Source organism: Sturnira hondurensis, unplaced genomic scaffold (genome assembly GCF_014824575.4).
Source record: "Sturnira hondurensis isolate 20B ecotype Veracruz unplaced genomic scaffold, ASM1482457v3 Scaffold0000880, whole genome shotgun sequence".
NCBI lineage: Eukaryota > Metazoa > Chordata > Mammalia > Chiroptera > Phyllostomidae > Sturnira > Sturnira hondurensis.
The window spans coordinates 22,281,522-22,305,700 of NW_028073511.1; the positions used below are offsets into that span (position 1 = coordinate 22,281,522).

At 39.6% G+C, this 24,179-nt stretch overlaps 1 long non-coding RNA gene across 1 annotated transcript; it reads right to left on the reverse strand.

The window, feature by feature from the left end:
* Positions 1-1,390: 1,390 nt before the first annotated feature.
* Positions 1,391-22,327, reverse strand: LOC118993819 (uncharacterized). Its single transcript, XR_005067950.1, has 3 exons — positions 22,317-22,327; positions 20,092-20,099; positions 1,391-1,478 (listed from the first exon to the last, which is right to left on the reverse strand). It is a non-coding gene; the product is annotated as an uncharacterized LOC118993819 (long non-coding RNA).
* Between the last annotated feature and the right edge of the window lie 1,852 nt (positions 22,328-24,179).

The window sequence follows — 24,179 nt, forward strand, 5'->3', positions numbered from 1 at the left end:
CCCACTCCCTCAGGCAATATCCCAACTATTGTTCCATGTCCATGGGTCACGTGTCCATGGTTCTTTGGCTACTATATTCTCTATGCTATACTTTACACCCCTATGGCTATCCTGTAACTACCTATTTGCACTTTTACTTCTTTAATAATCACCTGAGGATATTCCTATTGATTTTAGAGAGAGAGACAGACAGAGAGCCAGGCACTGATAGGCTGCTTCCTCTACCTGCCCTGACCAGAGACTGAATCTGAAACTATTTGGTGCACCGGACAACACTCCAACCACTGAGTCACCAAGCCAGGGCTGTTTGTACTTCTTTTTTCAAAAAATATTTTACTTACTTATTTATTTTTTAGAGGGAGGGGAAGGGAAGGAGAAAAAGTGGGAGAGAAACATCAGTGTGTGGTTGCCTCTCATGCATCCCCAACTGAGGACCTGGCCTGCAACCCAGGCATGTGCCCCGACTGGGAATCGAGCCAGCGACCCTCTGCTTCACAGGCCCACTCTCAATCCACCGAGCTACACCACCAGGGCCTATTTGTACTTCTTAATCTCTAATCTCTTCACCCATTCCCCCAGGCCTCCAGGGGAACCTCCCATTTGGCAACCATCAAAACACTCTTTGTGTCCATGATTCTGTCTCTGTTCTTCTTGTTTGCTTAGATTTTTAGATTGTTTGCTTGGTTTTTAGATTCAGTTGTTACTAGGTTTGTATTTTTTTGCCAAAGTTTTGTTCTTCCTTTTCTTATACCCCTTTAGCATTTTATATAATACTGGTTTGGTGATGATGAACTCCTTCAGTTTTTTCTTTTTCTTCTTTAAATTTATTTATTTGTTTGTTTGTTTGTTTGTTTTTAGAGAGAGGGCAAGGGAGGGAGAAAGAGAGGGAGAGAAACACCAATGAGTAGTTGCCTCTTACGTGGCCCCCACTGGGGACCTGGCCTGCAACCCAGGCATGTGCCCCAACTGGGAATCGAACCAGCAACCCCTTAGTTCCCAGCCTATGCTCAATCCACTAAGCCACACTAGCCAGGGATCCTTTAGTTATTTCTTGTCTGGAAAGCTCTTTATCTGCCCTTTGATTCTAAATGATAGCTTTGCTGCGTATAACAATCTTCACTTTAGATCCCTACTTTTTGCCAGTCCTTTCTAGCCTGAAAATCAGCTGACAGTCTTATGGGAACTCCCTTGCAAGTAACTAACTTCTTTTCTGTTGCTGCTATTATGATTCTCCATCTTTAACCTTTGGCATTTTAATTATGATGTATCTTAAAGTGGGCCTCTTTACCTCCATCTTGTCTGGGACTGTGTGCTTCCTGGACTTGCATGTCTATTTCCTTCAGCAAATTAGAGAGGCTTTCTTTCACTGTTTTTTCAAAAGGTTCCAGTTTCTTGCTCTTTCTCTTCTCCTTCTGGCACCCCTATGATGTGAATGTTGGACCTCTTAAAGTTGCCCCAGAGTCTACTTATACTATCCTCTGGTTTTTTTTATTCTTTTTTTCTTCTTGTATTCCTGATTGGTGGCTTTTTGATTCCTTCTGTTCAAAATCATTGATTTGGTTCTCGATTTCATCCACACTACTGTTGTTACCTGGTAAATTGTTCTTTATTTCAATTAGTCTTTCCTTCATGTATTACTGGATCTTTTTTATGCTGTTGAGGTCCTCAGTGAATTCCTTGAGCATCTTTATAACCAGTGTTTTGAGTTCTGCATCTGCTAGATTGCTTATCTCCATTATGTTTAGTTCTTTTTCTGGAATTTTGATCTGTTCTTTCATTTGGCACATGTTTCTTTGTTTCTTCATTTTGGCAGCCTCTTATATTTGTTTCTATGTATTAGATAGAGATGCTTTGACTCCAAGTATTAGTAGCATGGCCTAATGTAGTAGGTGTGCTGTAGGGCCCAGTGGCACAGCCTTCCCCATCACCCAAGCTAAGTACTCAAGGTGTACCCTTTGTGTGGGCTGAATACACCCTCCTCTTGTAGTTGAGCTTTTGTTGCTATTGGCAGGTCAATGGGTGGGATTTTCCCAAGTCAGTCAGCTACAGAGATTGGTTGTGACAACTTACCACCCATCTATGCCTTCCAGGGAGGATCAGCTGTGCAGGGACAGGGTGGTCACCCTCCAAAGTGGTATAGCTGTCCCCTGGGTGTGCTAGCCCTAGGGTTTCTTGGGTGGTGCAGGCCAAGTTTGGCAACCACCTGTGTTTTACCCAGAGCCACACTGCCTGCTCTACAAAGCACTCTGAGGTGTCTGCTACTTGTCCTAGGCTTGGAGATTCCCAGGCAAAGCCAAGCCGTGGATCTAAGCTGGCAGCAGCTAGTATAAGGCCTGGGCCTCACTGAGGCCAGCTTTTGCTTGTTTGAGAGGATTTAGGAAGTTGTGAAGCATGAATGAAGACCAGACATTCATACGGAAGAGCAGCCTGGGTGGGCCTATAAGTTGGGTGGAGCAGATCCTCTGAGGACCTCCAAGGTGAGTCAAACAGTAGTATCTCAGTTGATGGAGTCTCAGATATGGCACCACTTTGCTGGCTCTGTCGAGTAGGATTTAGAAAAGGGTCAATGGCTGCTGCTTGCCTGGATGCCAGGCACTTCAGCTTCCCCCACTTGCCAACGGTGCCTTTGAAGCCCCCACCCCAGTGCCAGTGCTCAGAGAAAGTGAGTCTGAGTAGGTGAGTCAGTGTGTGGTTTCTTTAAGGGGAACCACTTGGGGCTCCAGAAGTTTCTTCCTTGGACTGAACTCCTCCTGGTTGTTTGCAGTCAGAAGTTTTGGGGACTTATCTTCCTGTCACTGGACCCCTGAGCTGGGGGTCCTGGTGTGGGGCTGGAACCCCTCACTCCTGACATTTCTCTCTTGAATTTTTATCCACCACACATGGGTGAGAGACCAGCCTGTTTCACTACTGTACCCCTCCTACCTGTCTGGAAGGATGTGGTTTCTTTAATTTCATAGGTGTCAGACTTCCATTCAACTTGATTTCTGATCATTCCCAATGACAGTTGCTCTATACTTTAGTTACAATTTTGCCATGGTTGTGCGAAGAGATGAGACATGTCTGCCTACACCACCATCATGACTGGAAGTCTCCATGCTGGGATTTCTGACCCACCAACCCTCTGAAGAAAAGTCAGTGTTTTATGTTTGTTTAAGGAAGTGATCATAAGTCATTTCTTAAATTCTTTAGGTTTTTGTTTAGTTACAGGGAACACAATATATGAAAATGCACATGGTGTATTGATAGTAATGCCTTCGGTACTACAAACAAAAAATTCTTTGAGTATTTTTAGTTTCCAATAGTGGCAAGTATCATAAGTTTTACATTTGAAATGTGTTCTTCCTTACATGCCTGCAGTATGGCCTGTGGCTGAGTTTTAGGCACACTCTTTGGCAAAATAATCCGAGTTTTCATTTCCCTTGCTGAGCAAAATAGAGAAAAATATTAGCTGTTTACATTATAAATAGTTTTTCTGTCACAAAGAGCAATCTGCATTTCATAAAATCTATTAAGTCCTACAAAGCCATGCCTGCTTAGCTCTGAGTTGGTAAATGCCTGCTGAATCTTTAATATCCAAAAGACATGAAGGAAATTCAGAAAATGTTTCAGAAAGATGCCTTTTCCTATTAAATTCATGCACAAAATTATAGAATCTTTACCAAAAATAATTTATTTTGGAAGAGTCAGGAGCCAAAAATGTGTTTTTTCCTCCCTGAATCTTTCTCTTCCTGGCTATGTGACCTTGGAAAAATTTCCTCTGCATAAAATATTGAGTAAACCCTAACAAATAGAATCAGTGAATGGAATCCTTGAAAACTATGTATGTTAAGAGTTTTATAAATCTAAAGTGATGACTTAAACATAGGGCAGCATATTTAAGTGAAATTGTTTTGTCTCTCCAAAACAGTATATGCCAGACACCAGGATGCTCATAATGAAAACTATTTAGGAATGATGAAGCACTGAACACAAATGATCTTTGGATTGCATTGTAAAGTGTATTCTATTAGAATGTTGATACTGAAAAACAAATTACACTAATCAGGCTCTTAAGTAAAACTTACCCTCTTTGTGAAATTCATGCATAGGGACACATTTAAATTGCTTAGTAAATTAAAGCAAGTATTTAGTTCATTGTTATTGGCCTAAGAGTCTTGAGTTATATGTGTAATTAAGGTTGCATAAGAATGAATCTTGAAACAGGTGGATATTTTTTCCCGTTTTTTTTTTTTTTAACTTCCTTTGATCAGACCTTAATAGGAACACAAAACCATCTACATCCTGACAGGCGTGAAGCCAATGAATGTGGGATAATTTTAGGAAAAGTAGAGACTCAAACTTCTACTACTTTTTGGTACAGAAAAATGTAGTGAGAATATTACTCCATTCTCTGACTTACTGCTATCCTTGTATTCTTCTGGAAAGTTTTTGTAGCACTTATTTTAAATGATTTCTATATCCCATCATATACAATATTTTGTTATTCAGAGAGCGGAAGGGAGCTTCTCTACAGATATATCTTAGACAGGGACTTCAGGAGTAGTCTGGAAAGTGCACTGTCTGACTGCTTCACGCTGCGGTTCAGAACCCTAGAATAAATTGTCCCCTGGATCCTCCTTGGATCCCACTTTTGTCTTCTTGTTGTTCTGGATTCAAGTCCTTCCTCCACTGCTGGGAGTTGCCTCCTAACCAAGTTATGACTCCCTCCTCAGTAGTTTCATCCAATGACACAAAATGTCTTATCTCACAAGACAACTTTTTGGGGCAGAAAGAAAACTTTTATTGCAATATCTTCCTTGCTCTCTTTTTAATAAAAGTCCTTACAGCTAGAAAATCCTTTAAACTAGATCTGTTTGTCAGGTCAGAAAAACTCAGTGCCTCCAGCTCACCCAACACAGTACTAAGTATGAAGTAAATTTAGCCACTATTGTCTTTTCGCACAAAACAGATTTGGATGCAAGAGAAAAAATGTACAACATAGAGCTATAAACTTTTAGAATTACCTTGATTTAATCCATTAAGTCCCTGTAGTATTTTGAAAGTCTTGGTGATGCCAGATGGCTGTCCCGATTAATAAGATGATGCAGAAATTTGATGTGTCAGATTCAGAGCCATTTAACATTATTTAAATTAGCTACTTAAAGCATGCTGCACCTTCCCAAGTGAGATTTGCATTCAAGAAACTGTAAGGGTCAGGCCTCAAAGGTGAATCTTCTACATTTCATTAAAACTGAGTTACCAGTGCATTTAGGTATCCTTGGGCAAATGATTTCAGCAGTTAAAAAAAAGTAATACTTAACACTAAAATGTTTTACCCTCTGGTTTAAAAAAAGTAAAGTTAAAATTATGCTGTTATAATAATTGATGGTTATTGCTATTCCTTTTCTGTCTAGCTTCTTCTCTAAGCTCCTGTCACTAGTATCACTCATTATTTCCCATCATATCCATCAGGCAAGGTGCAAGGAGCCCATATCCAGTGCTATGTACAACTAACAGATTGTTCCTGTTTTTTTTAGTCCATCAATGTTACTTTCTTGACTCTGGGGCAGAGAAGATCCACTGAAATGATACTCCAAAAACTAAAGCAAGAACTTAAGGCCCAGTTTTAACAGCCCTCCTTCCAGGGACTCTGATAAATCCAGGAGAGGACCCCTTATTGCTTGTGCCTGGTGCTGGCACAATAAGATGATATAAATTAATACACTAGACAATGCCACGGACTAAAGAGATATTTCACTCACCCACAGATAGATTGAGACAGAGATATGCTACTTTATTCATTCATGAATGAATCTGGTATCTGTGTCACACTGAGTAGAAAGTGCTAAGAAGGATGCAACAGAAATTAACCCATATGGGATACCAGTACTGCCCAATGAACCTACCTCTAGAAGCTTACAAGATTATATAAAAATACATAGTTGAGTTTACCAGCCAAGATGGAGGTGTAGGTAGAAACCCTTTACTTCCTCACACAACCAAAAGGAGGAGGAAAGAAACCAGTCTAAAATCAATAAACAACCAACAGTGCCAGAAAATCAGACTACATGGAACTCTGACAACCAAGGAATTAAAGAAAAAATCAACCAGAACAACCAGACCTATAAGGCAGCACTATGTGGGCTGACTTATTAAAACCACTGTGACACAGCAGCCTTGGGGTGGGGCGGGGTGCCAAGTGTGATGGGCTGCACAGAAGGCGCTGACTTAAGGGCACAACTGAGACTCAGAGCTGACTGTGGGCTACAGCTGGGGTTGCTGCAGTGGGAGAGATTCCCAGTGTCACACGAGAATTGGATTCAACTTCTAAGTATTTATCCTACAGCAAATTTTACTCAGAGACTCTGCCCAAGGAGACACATAAAAATATGAACAATTAATAGCCCTGGCTGGTGTAGCTCAGTGGGTTGGTCATGGGCCTATGAACCAAAGGGTCACTGGTTTGATTCCCAATCAAGGTACATGCCCAGGTTGAAGGCCGGATCCTCAGTAGGAGGCACATGAGAGGCAACTACACATTATGTTTCTCTTCCTCTTTCTCCTTCCCTTCTCCTCTCTCTAAAAATAAATAAATAAAATCTTAAAAATATATATGAACAATTAGTCATTTTTGCAATAGCCAAGTACTGGTATTGAAAATAAAATGGTGATTGATCAGAAAATGGTGTTTTGACAAATAGAACCATAGATTTAGAATTTTAAATATAATTTGTTTTTTTTTCTAACAATTGCATTGCAAGAAGAGGGAAATATTTACCATCTAGAGACCGGAAAAACACCATAACTCTGATCTTTAGCCTATCAAGATCACAGGCTTTCTCTAAAAACCCTTAAAAATTCCTTCAATTCCTTAAAAACCCTCTAAAAATTTCCCTTGGATTTCCAAAAAAGAAAAGCCTTCTGACTTTCATCTAGGTCTCATGATACTCACCAGGGCTCAGAGAGCAGAATCCATCACCATATGTCAGCAATCCTCAAAAGGTTAAGAAAAAGATATGCCTGTAAAATATGTTTGAAAAGAAATTAGGGCATTGATAAATTCTCAGTTTTTGTTTGTTTAAAAAAATAAGTCTTGCCCTGGCTGCTGGTGTAGCTCAGTGGATCAAGAACGGTCCTGTGAACCAAAGATTTGCAGTTCGATTCCCAGTCAGGGCACATGCCTGGGTTGCAGGCCAGTTCCTAACAGGGGACACAAGAGAGGCAACCATACATTGATATTTCTCTCCCTCTCTCCTTCCCTTCCCCTCTAAAGATCAATAAATAAAATCTAAAAAAAAAGTCTTTACCTTCACTCTTTTAAAACAATTTTTTAATCCTCACCCAAGTATATATTTATTGATTTGAGAGACAGAGACAGACACAGACACAGACACAGAGAAAGAAACATTATGTGAGAGAGAAACATTGATCAGTTAGTTGTCTCCTATACATGCTCTGACAGAGATCGAACCTGCAACCTTTTGGTTTACAGGTCGATGCTCCAACCAACTAAGCCTCCTGACCAGCGTTCTTTGCCCTCATTCCTGAAAGTTAAACTTAATAAAGACAAAAGAGTAAGTAAACAGTGATATTTCCTCAGGGGTTTAAGTTAATTATTATTTTGTAAACTAACATCCAGTGTTGTTCTAAAACCAATCTAGTGCTAATTTAATTATCATTCCTCAGTAGGTAATCTGTCTTTTCCCTCCACTGTGTTTGAGATTTTCTCTTTATGATGTTCTGAAAAGTTGCTGCAATATTCCATGTGTGGATTTATTTTTATTCATCTGTCTTGGTATAATTTGTGCTTTCTATACTTGTGAATTCAATTCATTTGATTATTTCTAGAAAGCTGTCAACTCTTATTTGTGATTATCACTTACATTCTATCTTTCCTCAATTATGATAGAACTACTTATTCTATCTTCAATATCTTTTAGTCTTTCATTTTTTTCATCTCCTTGTCTCTCAGTGTCTTATGGTATAATATCTTCAGATCTATCATCCATTTCACTAATTTTTAATTCATGTATGTGTCATTTACTATTTAATTTATCCTTTTAATTCAAAGACCCATAGGAAATTGTCCTTCTAAAATGGTTTTATTTTCTGTATCTGCCTTTTGACCCAGCAATTTCACTGCTAGGATTATATCCTAAGAACACTGAAACACCAATCCAAAAGAACCTATACACCCGATGTTCATAGCAGCACAATTTACAATAGCCAAGAGTTGGAAGCAACCTAGATGCCCATCGGTAAATGACTGGATCAAAAAGCTATGGTACATTTACACAATGGAATTCTATGCTGCAGAAAGGAAGAAGGAGCTCCTACCTTTTGCAACATCATGGATGGAACTGAAAAGCTGAGTGAAATAAGCCAGGTGGTGAAAGACAAATACCATATGATCTCACCTTTAACAGAAACCTAATCAACAAAACAAGCTAACAAGCAAAATATAAACAAAGACACTGAAATTGAGAACAGGGTGACAGGCTGACCAGAAGGGAGAAGGGAGGGAATTTTGGGGGAAAGGGAAAGGGTTTGCAGGAACAAGTATAAAGGACACATGGACAAAAACAAGGAGGGGTAGCAATGGGAGGGAGGTGGGGAGAGCTTGGGAGGTGGGCTGGGATGGAAGAAAAAGGCAGAAAACTATACTTGAACAATTACAGTTAAATAAATAAATAAATAGTTTTATTTTCAAGCTGACAAATTATTTTTGTTTACCTAACAAGTAGTTTTATTGTAATGTTAAAGCCACTAAGATTATCTAAACCTCCACACAACCAAAGATGAAAATAACAGATCTCCTAAAACTAAAATTGCTTCAGTAATTTTAATTAATTATATTTACTGGTATGTTTCAGAAATATTGAACATCATTAATTAATCTTTATTCAAATCACTAAATAAATATTTTTACAATTTACAGTTTAAATTTTATTATCCTCATTGTTTAATTTTTCCTTAATTCTTTCCTTAAAAAATTTTATTGAATTTTTGGGATAACACCGGTTAATAAAATTGTATATGTTTTAGGTATACAATTCTTTTTTTAATAATACATTTTATTGATTATGCCATTACAATTCTGCCATTTCTCCCCCTTCATTCCCCTCCACCTTGCATACCCCCTCCCACCAACATTCCCCCCTTTTAGTTCATGTCCATGTGTCATAAGTTCTTTAGTTTCTACATTTCCCACACTACTCTTGCCCTCCCCGTCTATTTTCTCCCCACCATCTGTGCTACTTATTCTCTGTACCTTCACCCCGCTTCTCCTACTCCCCCTCCTTTGTTGCTAACCCTCCATGTGATCTCCATTTCTGTGGCTCTGCTCCTGATCTAGCTGTCTGCTTAGTTTGCTTTTGTTTTAGGTGTGGTTGTTAATAACTGTGAGTTTGCTGTCCTTTCACTGTTCGTATTTTTTATCTTCTTTTTCTTAGATAAGTCCCTTTAACATTTCATATAATAAGGGCTTGATGATGATGAACTCCTTGAACTTGACTTTATTTGAGAAGCACTTTATCTGCCCTTCCATTCTAAATGAAAGCTTTGCTGGATAGAGCAATCTTGGATGTAGGTCTTTAAATTTCATGACTTGGAATATTTCTTTCCAGCCCTTTCTTGCCTGCAAGGTCTCTTTTGAGAAATCTGCTGACAGTCTGATGGGAACTCCTTCATAGGTGACTGTCCCTTACCTCTTGCTGCTTCTAGGATTCTCTCCTTTGTTTTCATCTTGGTTAATGTAATTATGATGTGCCTTGGTGTGTTCCTTCTTGGGTCCAACTTCTTTGGCACTCTCTGAGCTTCCTGGACTTCCTGGAAGTCTATTTCCTTTACCAGATTGGGGAAGTTCTCCTTTATTATTTGTTCAAATAAATTTTCCACTTGTTACTCTTTCTGTTCCCTGTCTTCGCCTTTCTCTTCCCCTTCCCCTATAATTTGGATGTTGGAATTTTTAAAGATGTCCTGGAGGTTCCTAAGCCTCTTCTCATTTTTTTGAATTCTTTTTTTCTTTATTCTGTTTGGTTGTTTCTTTCTTCCTTCTGGTCCACTCCATTGATTTGAGTCCCAGTTTTCTTCCCATCACTATTGGTTCCCTGTGCATTTTGCTTTATTTCACTATGTAGCCTTCATTTTTTCATCTAATTTGTGACCAAAATCAATCAGTTCAGTGTGTATCTTGATCACTACTGCTTTGAACTGTGCATCTGATAGGTTGGCTATCTCTTGGTTGCTTAAAAGTATTGGCTCTGGGCTTTAATTTGTTCTGTTTGAGCCATAATTTTCTGGTCTGGTTGTGCCCGTTACGTATGCAAGGCAGAGCCTTAGGTGTTCACCAGGGTAGGGCAACCCAGTTGCTGGGTTGTAACACTTTATGTGGGGGTCGGATCAATGAGGGTATAATGACACTTGCTCTGCTCTCTCTTGGATTTTAGTTCTCTCTGCTGCTTCCCACAAGCAAATTGGGCCCTTCTGGTGCTTGTTCCTGGGTGGGCGGGCTTGTGTACATTCTAGAACCCTGTGGGTCTATCCAATGAATTCTCCTGTGAGGCTGGGAGTCTCTCCAGGCACCTCAGCCCCCACAAGTGTTTTCAATTGGTGCTTTTAAGCTTCATTTTGCAGCTCTGGGGCCCCAGGTTGTGTGGTTTGTCTTGCTGCCCATTTTTGCCTGGTTTCTCTGCATATGAATGTGTGACCACAGTCAGCCAGCAGCTTTGCATGCCTCACTGCGTCTGCCTGTTGCCACCGCTCAGGGTCTGCCAGCCACCATTTTTTCCTGCAGCGACCCCTCTCTGCTCCCACCAACTCCAGCCCCCTTACTGGTCTGGATGAATGGTTGTCGGACTTCGGTACCGTTCAACTTTCTATCTGTTCTGGTTGTGTTTTTGTTTCTAAGTGTTTGTTGTCCTTAAATTTGGTTGTGCGAGGAGGCACAGTGTTTCCACCTACACCTCCATCTTGGTTGTCTAGGTATACAGTTCTATAATACATCATCTCTGTATTGTGTTCTGTGTTCTCCACCCCAGGTTAAGTCTCCTCCCATCATCATTTTTCCTACCTTTATCCCCTTCTACCTCCCCCACAATGATTTCCCTCTCATAATCACTCTTTTCTGTGCCTATGAGTTGTTTGCTATTGTTTTTGTTGTTTAATCTATTTATCCTTTTCACCCAGCCCTGCAACCCCCCTTGCCTCTGACAGGTATTAGTCCATTCTTTATTTATTTATTAGTATGTTTCTATATTGTTTCTTCATTTATTTTCTTTGATTTCAAATATGAGTGAAAACACAGGGTACTTGTCTTTCTTCAACTGGCTGATTTAACTTGGCATAATGTTCTCCAGGTCCATCCAATCTGTCATAAAGTGTAAGATTTCCTTCTTTTTTACAGCCAAGTAGTATTCTATTGTGTACATATACCATAGTTGTTTTATCCAGTCATCTATGGATGGGCAATTGGGCTGCTTCCAAATCTTGGCAATATAAATAACTGCAATGAACATAGGGCTGAATATATTCTTTCAAACCAATGTTTTTGGTTTCTTTGGATATAATCCCAGAAGTGGAATAACTGGGTCATAAGGCAGTTCTATTTTTAATTTTTTGAGGATCTCCATACTGTTCTCCGCAGTGGCTACCCCAGTCTGCATTTCCACTAACAATGCAAAAGGGTTCCCCTTTTCCACATCCTTGCCAGCATTTGTTGTTTGCTGATTTATTGATAGTCATTGTGACAGGTGTGAGACGATATGTCACTGTGGTTTCATTTTGCATTTCTCTTATGACTGGTGACGCTAAGCATCTTTTCACATGCCTATTGGCCTTCTGTATGTCCTCTTTGGAGAAATGTCTATTCAAGTTCTTTTCCCACTTTTAATTGGATTGTTTGGGTTTTTCCAGTGTTGAGTTTTATGAGTTCTTTATACATTTTGGATATTAACTTCTTATTAGATATTGTGGGAGTGCTCTACCTGCAGAGCTCCCCTGCCATCATGGATGAGAGTAAATCTACCAAGACATGATCTGCTTGAGGAGGAAAAGCGACCGATCTCTCAGAGGAGGAGGGTCTTGAATGCCTCCTTCCCTGTGTCTTTATTGAGTTTATCTCACAAAGACATACATAGTATACACATAAAACTCATCAACCAATATCCAAAAAGCTACAGTCATGAAAAACTGACATCATTTACAGATAACAGTTGAAGAAGCACAGGGAATGTCTCTGGTCAGGGTTGGCTTTAGCTCAAGTGTGTGATTAAACAGGGCAGAGCAAGCCTCAAAGGAAATAATTTATACTTTTTCTCTGGCCATATTTGCCCCCAGAAGCCATCTGTTCCAGTACAAGTCCTCAGCTGCCTCTGGCATTGTTTTCAGGTTTTGTCAGGCAGGGAGAGCAAAGCACCCAAGAGATTAGGATACTTTTACAGAAAGAATGAAGACTCAGGCTATGAAAAACCAAGGGGTGAGGGTCTTTCTGCCCCTTTTCTATAGATCCCTAAGTCCTTTCCTGATGGCCCTTCATGACTGTGCCTGTCTTAGGTTGTCCCTCCCTTGAGGAATCTTACCTGTCATTGGCTAAACAGTCATCTGCCCAGGGCCAAGCAGAGGAAAATGAGGGCGCAGGAGCTGCACTCCTGCCAGGAGGAAATGTTCTGTCTCCTTAGTGCCTCATGTCCCCAAGGTCTTTTCACTCAGCCCTAGCCATGGGACCTTTTTGTCCACTAAGGAGGCTACAGTCCCTGAAACCAGGCAGGATGGCTCTCAACAAGATGTTCATTGGTAAATATGTTCTCCCATACAGTGAGTTCCCTTTTTATTTTTGTTGATGGTTTCTTTCATGGTGTGTCAGCCATTATTTCTTTAAATAGGTTCTCGATTCCTTGCTCTTTCTTCCCTTCTGATATGCCTATGATGCAGATGTTGTTATGCTCCATGTTGCCTTTAGATTCCCTTAAACTATCTTCATTTTTTTAATTCAATTTTTCTGGCTTCTCTGATTAGGTGTTTTTTTCTATCTCATCATCCAAATTGTTGATTTGATCCTCTGCTTCATCCAACCTACTGTTTGTTTGTCCAGTGTGTTCATTTCAGATATTATATTCTTCATTTCTGGCTGATCCTTTTTCATGGTTTCTATGCTTTTCTTATGCTTTAGAACATTCTAATAACCAACACCTTTACCTCTGTATCTGATAAATCACTTGCTTCCATTTCATTTACCTCTTTTTCTGGAGATTTCTCCTGTTCTTTCATCTGAGGTATATTTCTATATTTCCCTATTTGGGCTGCCTCTTTGTGTTTATTTCCATGCATTTGATAGATCTGCTATGAGTCCCCATCTTGAAGGGCAGCCTTAGTAGTAGGTGTCCTATGGGTTCAATGGTGCCGTCTCCTTAATCACTTAAGCTGGGTGCTTCAGGAATGTCCCTTGTGTGGATTATGTGGGATCCCCTGTTGTAACTGAATCTTGATTACTATTATAGCATTTCTGCATGGGATCGAGCCTCAGGCTGTCTGCCTATGAGCCTCAATTCTGAGCAAAGTGTACAAGCTGATATGCAGGTGCTGAACACACAAAGCATAGTTGTCACGACAGGGTCTAGTGCCTACCAAAATATCCCTTTGGATATACAGCTTTTTGAAGCTTATTGGATCCTATTCTAAAGTTTGCTGAAGATGGCTACTGGCTGTGTTGATTCTGGAGCTTTCTGAAGGACTCTGGTGGAGGCCAGTGTCAGACACTGCCTATAAATGGCCCTGGGCAACCTGTTTGAAGCTACAAGTGATCCTCAGTTTGTGCTGCCTCTGCTGGGCCTGGGTACATGAAGGAAGGGCAAAGCAGTATATCATGGCCAAATTTTACCAGCACAGGGCCCAGTGGCAGGTCAGCAAAAATCCCGAGGCATCCCAGGATCCACCTCCATCTGCCTGGTAGCTTCCTATTAGGCTGTCTCTGAAAGTGACTGTGGCAGTACTCAAGTTGCATGAAATAGGTTCTCAGGGAGTCACCAGGTAGAGGTGGGTGCATTCACAAGGCTGATACAGGTTCAAACTTGGTGACTGTGGTGGGTCTGAGGCCACTCAGCAAATGTCCCAAGGTAAATCAAGTCTAGCTGTCACCTAGTGGATGCTTAAACATGTTCATGTTGGGATGGGGTCTCTGGGAGTTGTCAGGGTGAGGCCAGCAGAGGTTATTGGGCCTAAACAGACAAAAATTTGGCCATGTGAAGGGAGGGCTCTGCACCAGTCAGTTGTATGATGGAAAAATGGCCTGTTCTAGAGCCATGCAACTCAGTCTGTCCCAGATTCTTCCAGAAAGAGAGAGAGCTCAGTAGGGTGGGGCCACCAGGAATCATGAAGATGAGTCTAATGAACTTCCTGTGAGGGGGGGAAGTGCTGTTTAGGCTTTGAGGAAGATGGGGTGTGTGCCCCACCCCAAAGCCACACAATTCAGTCTGTCCCAGATTTTGCCCTGACCTCAGGTTGGGGCTACCAAAGTCCATGGGTTGGAACCACCATAAGTCCAGAGGGTGGAGCTACAGCATCTCCCATTATGGGGAAGTACAAGGCCAGTCTGGTTTACAAGAAAGTGCTGGAATGTTCCTGGCCCCAAGGACACACTACTCAGTCACTGACATACCTTGAGTCTGCCCAGACCTCCACACTCAGACTGAGGCAGCTAACTCCACAGAAGGGCATAAGCTCCACAGGGCGCAGTGAGAGGGAGTCCAGAGGGTGGAACTATTGCATTCCACCTATCAGATGCCACACAGTGGTGTGCTTCACCCGAAAAGATGGTGTCTGTGGTATTGGGGAATGACTCAGCACAGAGATTCTGGTGGATGACCTTTCAGCTCTCACCCCAAAGCCACAAACACCATACTCTCTCACACAACTTTAGTGTCTTCTTTCCTCCATCCTTTGGAGCCCCAAATAATTGGTCTTGATGTAGCTTTTTCTGTAAATCCTTGGTTATAAGACTTTTCTTCAGCTAGTCTTCAATTGGTTATTCAAAATGATTTTTGTATAATTTGCAAAAGATCAGTTTTTTAGCATAGATTCATAATAAAGTACTGCTTATATTATTAAGCCTTGTGCATTTTTTAAAATAAGCCATATCTAAAATATTCAGCTGAAATTGGTTCGGGCATATTGCAAAGAAAGGTAAACATTTTTAACACAGTGTTGGGGTAGTATCCTAAGAGGTATATTAAATTGGTGATTCAAAATAACATCTATTCAATGTTGGGTTAAAAAAACATTTCTTCTTTCAAGTAAAATATTTATGAATTATTTTAAATTATACATTAATTGTTCAAAATTCATCAGTAATACTACAGTGTATGCACCCAAATCTGTCTAAAAAACTGCTTTTTAAAATTAGTTTATGAATTTAAATACATTGATTTTCAATGGATATATCAACCTATAAATATTAAGCCATATGTCAATATGTGTTAAAAAGATACAGACAAATAAATTCACCCAGAACTTCAAAATAATCATGCAATGTTTCATACTATATTTAAGAATGTCTAGGACTTCCGCCAAGATGGAGGCATAGGTGGAAACACTGTGCCTTCTCCCACAACAAAGTTTGGATACAACAAAAGTTTTGGAGAACTAACACACACCCAGAAGCCAGAAAACCGAATTATACGGAAGTCCGACAGCTAGGAACTGTTCAACGAGGACGGTAAGAGGTGGAGCCAGCAGTGGAGCTGGGTCAGGCAGGGCAGACCTAGGAGCGCAGGCAGCCGGGACCTAGTCGGGGTGCGGGGCAGACTGACCAAGGTCGCACATTCGCGTGCAGTGAGACGGACCACACAGGCCCCAGGGGGCAAACCCAGTGGTGGAGGGCTGACAGCGGTGGCACACTCGCGTGCCGAGGAGCGGGGTGCGTGGGCCTGGTGATGGTGGTGGCTGCGGTGCTGGTGGGGGTTGTGGCGGCGGCAGCTGCAGCGGCGGGCGCTGGGCGCCGGAGGGAAGCCATTGTCCCTCTTTGACCCCGCCCCCACATACGACGTCACAACCCAGCAACTGAGTTGCCTTGCTCTGGTGAAAACCTAGGGCTCCGTTCCTGCTACTTAACAGGCACAAACAGTCCAAAGGATGGCTCAAAAAGAACTCTAAGTCCCAGAGCCAATAACTCTAAGCGACCAACAGATTGCCAGCCTCTCAGAAGCCCAATTTAAAACACTATTTATCAGGATGCTCACAGAATTGGTAGAGTACAGTCACAAATTGGAGGAACATATGAAGGCTAAACTAATTGAAATGAAGGGAGATGTCCAGGAAACCAATAGCAATGGAAAGGAAACTGGGACTCAAATCAATGGAATGGACCAGAAGGAAGAACGAAACATCCCACCAGAAAGGAATGAAGAAATGAGAATTCAAAAAAATGAGGAGAGGCTTAGGAAACTCCAGGACATCTTTAAACGTTCCAACATCCGGATTATAGGGGTACCAGAAGGGGGAAGGAAACAGCCACGAGTGGAAAATGTATTTCAACAAATAATAAAGGAGAATTTCCCCAGTCTGGCAAAGGAAATAGACTTCCAGGAAATCCAGGAAGCTCAGAGAGTGCCAAAGAAGTTGGACCCAAGAAGGAACACACCAAGGCACATCATAATTACATTAGCCAAGACTAAAATGAAGGAGAGAATCCTAGAAGCAGCAAGGGATAAGGGGACAGTCACCTACAAAGGAGTACCCATCAGACTGTCAGCGGATTTCTCAAAAGAGACCTTACAGGCAAGAAGGGGCTGGAAAGAAGTATTCCAAGTCATGAAATCCAAAGACCTACAGCCAAGATTGCTTTATCCAGCAAAACTTTCATTTAGAATGGAAGGACAGATAAAGTGCTTCTCAGATAAGGTCAAGTTCAAGGAGTTCATCATCACCAAGCCCTTATTATATGAAATGCTAAAGGGACTTATATAAGAAAAAGAAGATGAAAAATATGAACAGTGAAAGGACAGCAAACACACAGTTATTAACAACCACACCTAAAACAAAAGCAAACCAAGAGGACAGCTAGATCAGGAGTGGAACCATAGAAATGAAGAACACATGGAGGGTTAGAAACAGGGGAGTGGGAGGAGGAGAAGGGGGGAGAAGGCACAGAAAATAGCATAGATGGTAGGTAGAAAATAGGTAGTGGGGAGGGTGAGAATAGTGGGGGAAATATAGAACCTAAAGAACTTGAGACACGTGGTTATAAACTGAGGGGGGGAGAAGGGTGGGGGAGGGAGTGTGTGGGTGGAGGGGAATGAAGGGGGGGAATAGAACAAGTGTAATGGTATAATCAATAAAATATATTAAAAAAAAGAATGTCTAGATTATAAAATTATAGTTGAATATATCTTTATAAAAAGAAAATTTTATTTTAAATTAAACATTTAAAGATGTGCATAGATTCTCTAATAGTGTTGAAAATTTATATATGAAAAGCCAGCAGCTACATGGAAGGATGCTCAGCATCACTAGCTTTAGAGAAATGCAAATAAAAACCACAGTGAAGTATCTATCACCTTATACCTGTTAAAATGACCATCATCAAAAAGACAAGAGATCAGAACTGTTGGTGTATACATGAAAAAAAAAAAGGACAGTTGTGCACTGTGAGTGGGATTGTAAATTGGTACAGCTATGCAGAAAAGAGTATGGAGGATCTGCAAACAATTTTAAAAATAACTAGCAGATAATTTAACACTTCCTCTTCTGGGAATATATTCAAAGGAAATAAAAACATTAACTCAAAAAGATATCTGCACCACCATGTTCATTAAAGCATTATTTATAATAGCCCTGGCTGGTGTGGCTCAGTGCATTGAGCGCCAGACTGCAAAGCAAAGGGTTGTCAGTTCGATTTCTAGTCAGGGTATACGCTTCTTCGTTTGTAGGCCAGGTCCCCAGTAGGGGGTGTGTCAGGAGTAACCACACACTGATATTTCTCTCCCTCTCTTTCTCCCTCCTTTTTCCTCTCTCTAAAAATAGATAAATAATTTTTAAAGCATTATTTATAATAGCCAAGACATGGAAAAAATCTGAATGTCCATCAATAGATGAATGGATAAAGAAGCTGTGAGATTATATACTTCAGCTATAAAAAATGAGGAAATCTCATCAGTTGCAACAACACGGTTGGCACTTGAAGGCATTTTGTAAGTGAAACAAGTCAGAGAAGGAGAAATATCATGTAATTTTACATGTGGAATATTTTAAAAAATCGAAAAAGAACTAAAAGAGTTCAGAATTGTGGTTATGAGAGGCAGAAAACAGAGAGAAGTAAATTGGAGGAAGATGGTCAAGAAATACTAACTTTGAGTTATAAGATAAATAAATACTAGGAATGTAATGTGCAATATGATGGCTACAGCTAACACTACTGTATGTTATTCAGGAAAGTTGTTAAGAGAGTGAATCCTAAAAGTTTTCACCATAAGATAAAAAATTTTTTTTTCCTTTTCTCCTTGTTGCATCTGAATGAAAAGATAGATGCTAGCTGAACCTTCTCTGGTAATCATTTCACAATATATATAAATAAAAGCATGATACTATATACCTTAAATTTATACAGTATGTTAATTATTTTTTAAAAACTGTTTTAAAAAGCATTCCTAAATTATATATTACCATATAATTTTTCTTGGAATATAAAAATTATTCTAGTCATTCACTGATAAGTTAAAAGACAAAATGCTGAAAAGAAGTGGTTGATAAAACTCAATATACAATCCTAAAAAAAATTCTTAGCCAAGTATAAATAAGCAGAAACTTTTTTAAGGGTATCTTCTAGAAGATAATTCTCTTATATTTTAGTCCATTCCTGTTTTGCTTTTTCATTTTCTTTTGGTTTTTTTTTTTCAGATTCCACATATAAGTGAAATCACATGTTTTATTTCACTTAGCATAATATCCTCTAGGTCCACCCATGTTTTCTCAAATGGCAGGGTTTCATCTTTTCATGGCTAAGTAGCCCCTTCTGAATGAGAGATCACAAACATTCTTGCTTTAGTTGAAACAAAAAAGGAATATTCACTCTCAATACTTGCATTGTTATACTGGAGATCCTAGCTTGCATTTATGTACATACATGCACACATACACACATGAAATGAGGTATAAATATTAGAAATAAATAGACTAAATTCTTGTTATTTGCAAGTGATTTCAGAAAATCAAATGCTTTAAAAATTCTGGAATAAGCGTAAGGAGACTATACAACCACAGGCCTTGCTAGCTTAAATACTTCATATCTGACACACACTTTTTTTCACTCTTCAAATACTTAATGTTTGCCATGTCTCAGATATCATGCTAGATGTTGAAGGTTCAAGGGAAGCAACACAGCATAGTCCCTTACATTTATGAAGTTGTGTCTCCTCTGAAAGTCAGATATTAACCAAATAATTACACTAACATAAATCACAGAGTGTGAGATAAATCCCCTTAATGAAATGTAGTGATCTTCATAGGGGAACCTAACTTAATCTAAGGGACTGAAGAAAAATCATCAGTAAAAAAAATTTAGCAATTTTGAGAAGTTAATTAGTTGAGACAGAGAAAGGAGAGAAAATGTTTTCAAAAGAAAAACAGCACATGCAATGGCACTTGGAGGGAGCAGAGCCCAACAGAGAAACAGAACGATGACAAGTATTGTTGAGACAATTCTCAGTGGCATTCATGGATATCTTATATCATCTCTCATGCTATCTTGTGCTCTCTGAACTATCTTTCCAAGAATATTTGTATAGCAACAATCTTGGAAGACAGATATAGTGTCTCTCGCTGAAGCAAAATAGCATATTTGTTTCCTGACCAGGATAATGTATCTTTTTCCAAGGCAAAGGTTAGACAAGTTGGCTGGAAGCCTACCTATGAGATTGAGGGTTTCTTAAGCTCAGGGTTTTGTTTTGTTTTCTTTTCTTTAATTTAAAAAATTTTTCAGTTAAGGTTTACATTCATTGTTATTTTGTATTGATTTCAAGCATACAGCATAGTGGTTAGACAATCACACACTTTACAAAGTGTTCCCCCTGATATTTTCAGTACCCAAATGGCACCATACATGGTTATTGCAATATTAATGACTATATTTCCTATGCTATGTTACACATCCCTATAACTGTTGTGTAACTACCAATTTGTACTTCTTAATCTCTTCCCCTTTTTCACCCAGTGCCCCAACCCGTCTCAGTCCCCCAACCCTAGCTCAGAGTTCTTAAGCTGTGACACAGACTCATTGTGCACACAGCCTCAACCTGGGCCTATCTCCATATCATCCTCATGGGACTAGGGAGTCAAGAAAAACCAACATGAACATGAATCTGTCCACTGTGCGATGCACAATGATAACTTTTGTCTAAGGAATCTTATGTCTACTGCCAGAATCTATGAACCCGTGGCAGGTTACATTGTTAGCTTTCAAGTAGCATGTCACCTAAGCCCTTTCACAGTTGATGACAAGTGTGAGTGAAGCAAAGACACATTAGGAGAGAATGGCAAAATATGAATCTAGAAAGGAAAGCAGACCCTGGCTGGTGTGGCTCAGTGGATTGAGTGCTGGCCTGAAAACCAAAGGGTCACTGGTTTGATTCCCAGTCAGGGCACATGCCTGGGTTACAAGCCAGGTTCACAGTGGAGGACATGTGAGAGGCAACCAGTCATGTATCTCTCACACATCAATGTTTCTTTCCCTCTCTTCCTCTCTTTCCATCTCCCTAAAAATAAATAAATAAAGTATTGTTTTAAAGAAAGGAAAACAGAATATTATAAGACATCGTCATGAGTAATAGTGAAAATATTTACCAACCATCAGGCACAGCCACTAGCTAATCTGAACTTAAGAAAATCAGAACATGACCTTGTCAAGTTCAAGGAGTTCATCATCACCAAGCCCTTATTATATGGAATGTTAAAGGGACTTTTCTATGAAAAAGAAGATAAAAAATATGAATGATATGAAGAGTAAAAAGACAACAAACACAGTTATTAACAACCACACCTAAAACAAAAGCAAACCAAGCAAACATCTAGAACAGGAACAGAACCACAGAAATGGAGATCACATGGAGGGTTAGCAACAAGGAACCAGGAGGAGGATAGAGGGGGAGAAAGTACAGAGAATAAGTAGCATAGAGGGTGGGGAGAAAATAGACAGGGGGAGGGCAGAGTAGTGCAGGAATTGTAGAAACTAAAGAACTTATGACACATGGACATGAACTAAAGGGGAAATGTGGGTGGGAGGAGGTGTGCAGGGTGGAGGGGAATGAAGGGGGAAATGGGACAACTGTAATAGCATAATCAATAAAATATATTTAAGAAAGAAAGAAAGAAAGAAAGAAAGAAAGAAAGAAAGAAAGAAAGAAAAAGAAAATCAGAATAGACATTACCAAACTAATATGGTATTCATGCTTCATACCAGCTAAACATCAGCCTTAGCCCTGGATATTTTATTTTCATATTAAGGAAAATACAAAATTATTATAGGATCTTTAACCAGATAGTGATACTAAGAGATTTGGTTTTTAAAAAGATCATTCAGATGACAACTAAATTTAGTTTGTGATTATGATTGAATTCTAAACCAGAGGGAAAAAATTATTGTACCTTAAAGACATTGGCAGAAAAGCTGGAAAATTTGATCCAGTTTTATTAACTGTAGATCTAATCATGGTATTATATTATAATTAATTTCTTGTTTTGTGGAAATTATGTAGTTATTTACATAACTTCATTTCTTGAAGTTATGTAAATTAACTTCTTCTTTTTAGGAAATGCACACTGAGGTGTTTATAGACAAAGATATATCATATTTCCAGTTTATTCTCAAACTGTCCGCCATAGAATATATAAACATAAAAAAGAGAAAAAGGAAAGGAAGAAAAGAAGGAAGAAAGGAAGGGGAAGGAAATGATAAATAAATCTGGTAAAACCTTCAGATTTGAAAAACTAGTTCGAGGATATATAGAACTTTATTTTTGAAATATTTCTTTGAATCTAAAATAATTTCAAAATAAAAACTTTACGAATAAAAGAAAATTACTTTGTTTACAATAAGAGAAATGTTTAAGAGGGAATCATATAGTGGAAAGACAAAACATATGTCTAAATAACAAAGTAATTTAATTTTTGCATTTAAATCAAAGTATCACCTGATTTCTTTGATTCACTCCTACCTTCTCACCAAAGGATATTATCTAGTCATCTCTTTTCAGCTGATCTTTTATTGTTCAGACATTCTTTATAATTTTAGCATTTTTATTCCAGTCCCTATATCTAAAAGGGGTAATGTTTTTTCTCGTATCTCTTCCCACTGGATTATTTTCCAAAAATTTCTATTTGTGAAAATTTATACCACTTTGTCATTTAACTTTTCCTAGCCTTCTCCCCACAAAACCACATTCTTTTATTTCACATTCATGACCTAACCTAATTTTCACACTTAGTGACAGCCTCATCTACTTCTCCATTGCTTTGTGCCACTCTGAAATTAACTAACATTCTATCTTGTTAGCCTGACCCATGTAGTCCCATCTGAAGACTTAATGAACAACCTCTCTATTCCATTACTGAGGAAGATGCTAATTATTAATTCACAAGGTAGAATATGATGAATTTCCTCTCTCTCTCTCTCTTTCTCTGTCACACACACACACACACACACACAGACTAATCCTAAATTCTAAAAATACTAGATAAGAGGAGGACTCTCAGTGACAGCCTGTCTGCTTCCTGAATGCCTTTATGTTATGCTATTTGTGTTATTCCAAACAGCACCACCAAATCGATAAATTTAAGATCTCCAGAAGCTATAGGAGAGTTTCACATATGATCATCCAAAACATTGCCATCTGCAGTCAATTTGCAGATAGACTGTAGCACATTGAAAACTGGACTAAGTTGTCTGTCAGAATTCAGCTGGTTTTTGGTTTCTTTTTCCTTTTCTTTCTTGTTTTTTGTGTGTGTGTGTGTGTGTGTGTGTGTGTGTGTGTTTTATTGTATCTCAATGGGAGATGCAGAGATGCTGGAGAAACCTAAGTCATAGGCGTTTTTTCTTTCTTTCTTCCTTTCTTTCTTCTTTCTTTCAGATAAAGCACCTGTATAACATGAGCTAAGATGGGAGCAAGGAGGATTTGTTTGCCTCTCTGAACTTTGATTTCCCTCAGCTACAATCCCAGCTCCTTGCCCTCCAGCACATGGCCATCTGTTTGGTCACATTGGTCTGGTCTTTAGAGGGATGCATGTAAGAAGCTTGCCCTGCTGGAACCTGTTCTTTAGATGATGGCTGGCATTGGCATTCTTTTTTCTTTGATCATATTTCTTCTGAATTTTCTTTGATCGTTTTTTGCTTAAAATCTCTTCCTCCTCAGGAGTCAGCTTGGCCTCCTTCTTGTGGCCCAGGAGCAGGGCTTAAGTGGAACTCGTACCACCGTTGGTATGGTGTACTGTGAATGAGCACAATGCTGTTCTTCACTGGAGTCTTGGTGTGGACCAGTTTGTTGTTGGATGGATTGTAGACCGCATAAATCTTTGTTCTGCATGTACTGGGGAAGATGCCTATGTGCAGCCTCCAGGCATGGTAGTTCTTGTTGCCTCCCCGCTGCAGACTGTGTTTATGCAGCAGGGGCCAATCTTAGTGCTGGCAGCAGGCGTCCCAGCCCACATGTTTGCTTCTTGTGCCAGGTCTTTCTCTTGTGCCCAGTCTTGCTGCACTTTGCTGTCTCGAGAGGTGCCCATTGCTCAGCACCAGCTGGAAAGAGAGTTCAATTTCAGTGTAACCCAAGAAACAAAGGTAGGTTCAGGTCCTTAGGAAAAAAAACTGAAGATGACTCCAAAGTCTAATTTTGTTTTATCTCTGGTAGAAAAGATGTCATCGACGAACCAGATGATCGGGGTTCGATTCCCAGTCAGGGCACATGCTTGGGTTGCAGGCCAGTTTCCGGCAGGGGCCAGTTCCCTGCAGGGGATGCATGAGAAGCAACCATACATTGATGTTTCCTTCCTCTCTCCTTCCTTTCCCCTCTGAAGATAAATAAATAATAAAATATTTAAAAAAAGAAAAAAGAAAAGATGTCATCGAAAACACATTTTATTGAAAGGGATCAAAAAAGGAAGCTGTAAGTTCCAAAAGTTCAGAGTTTTTGTTCCCTCCCCAGTCTCAGAGAATTGTTTACATA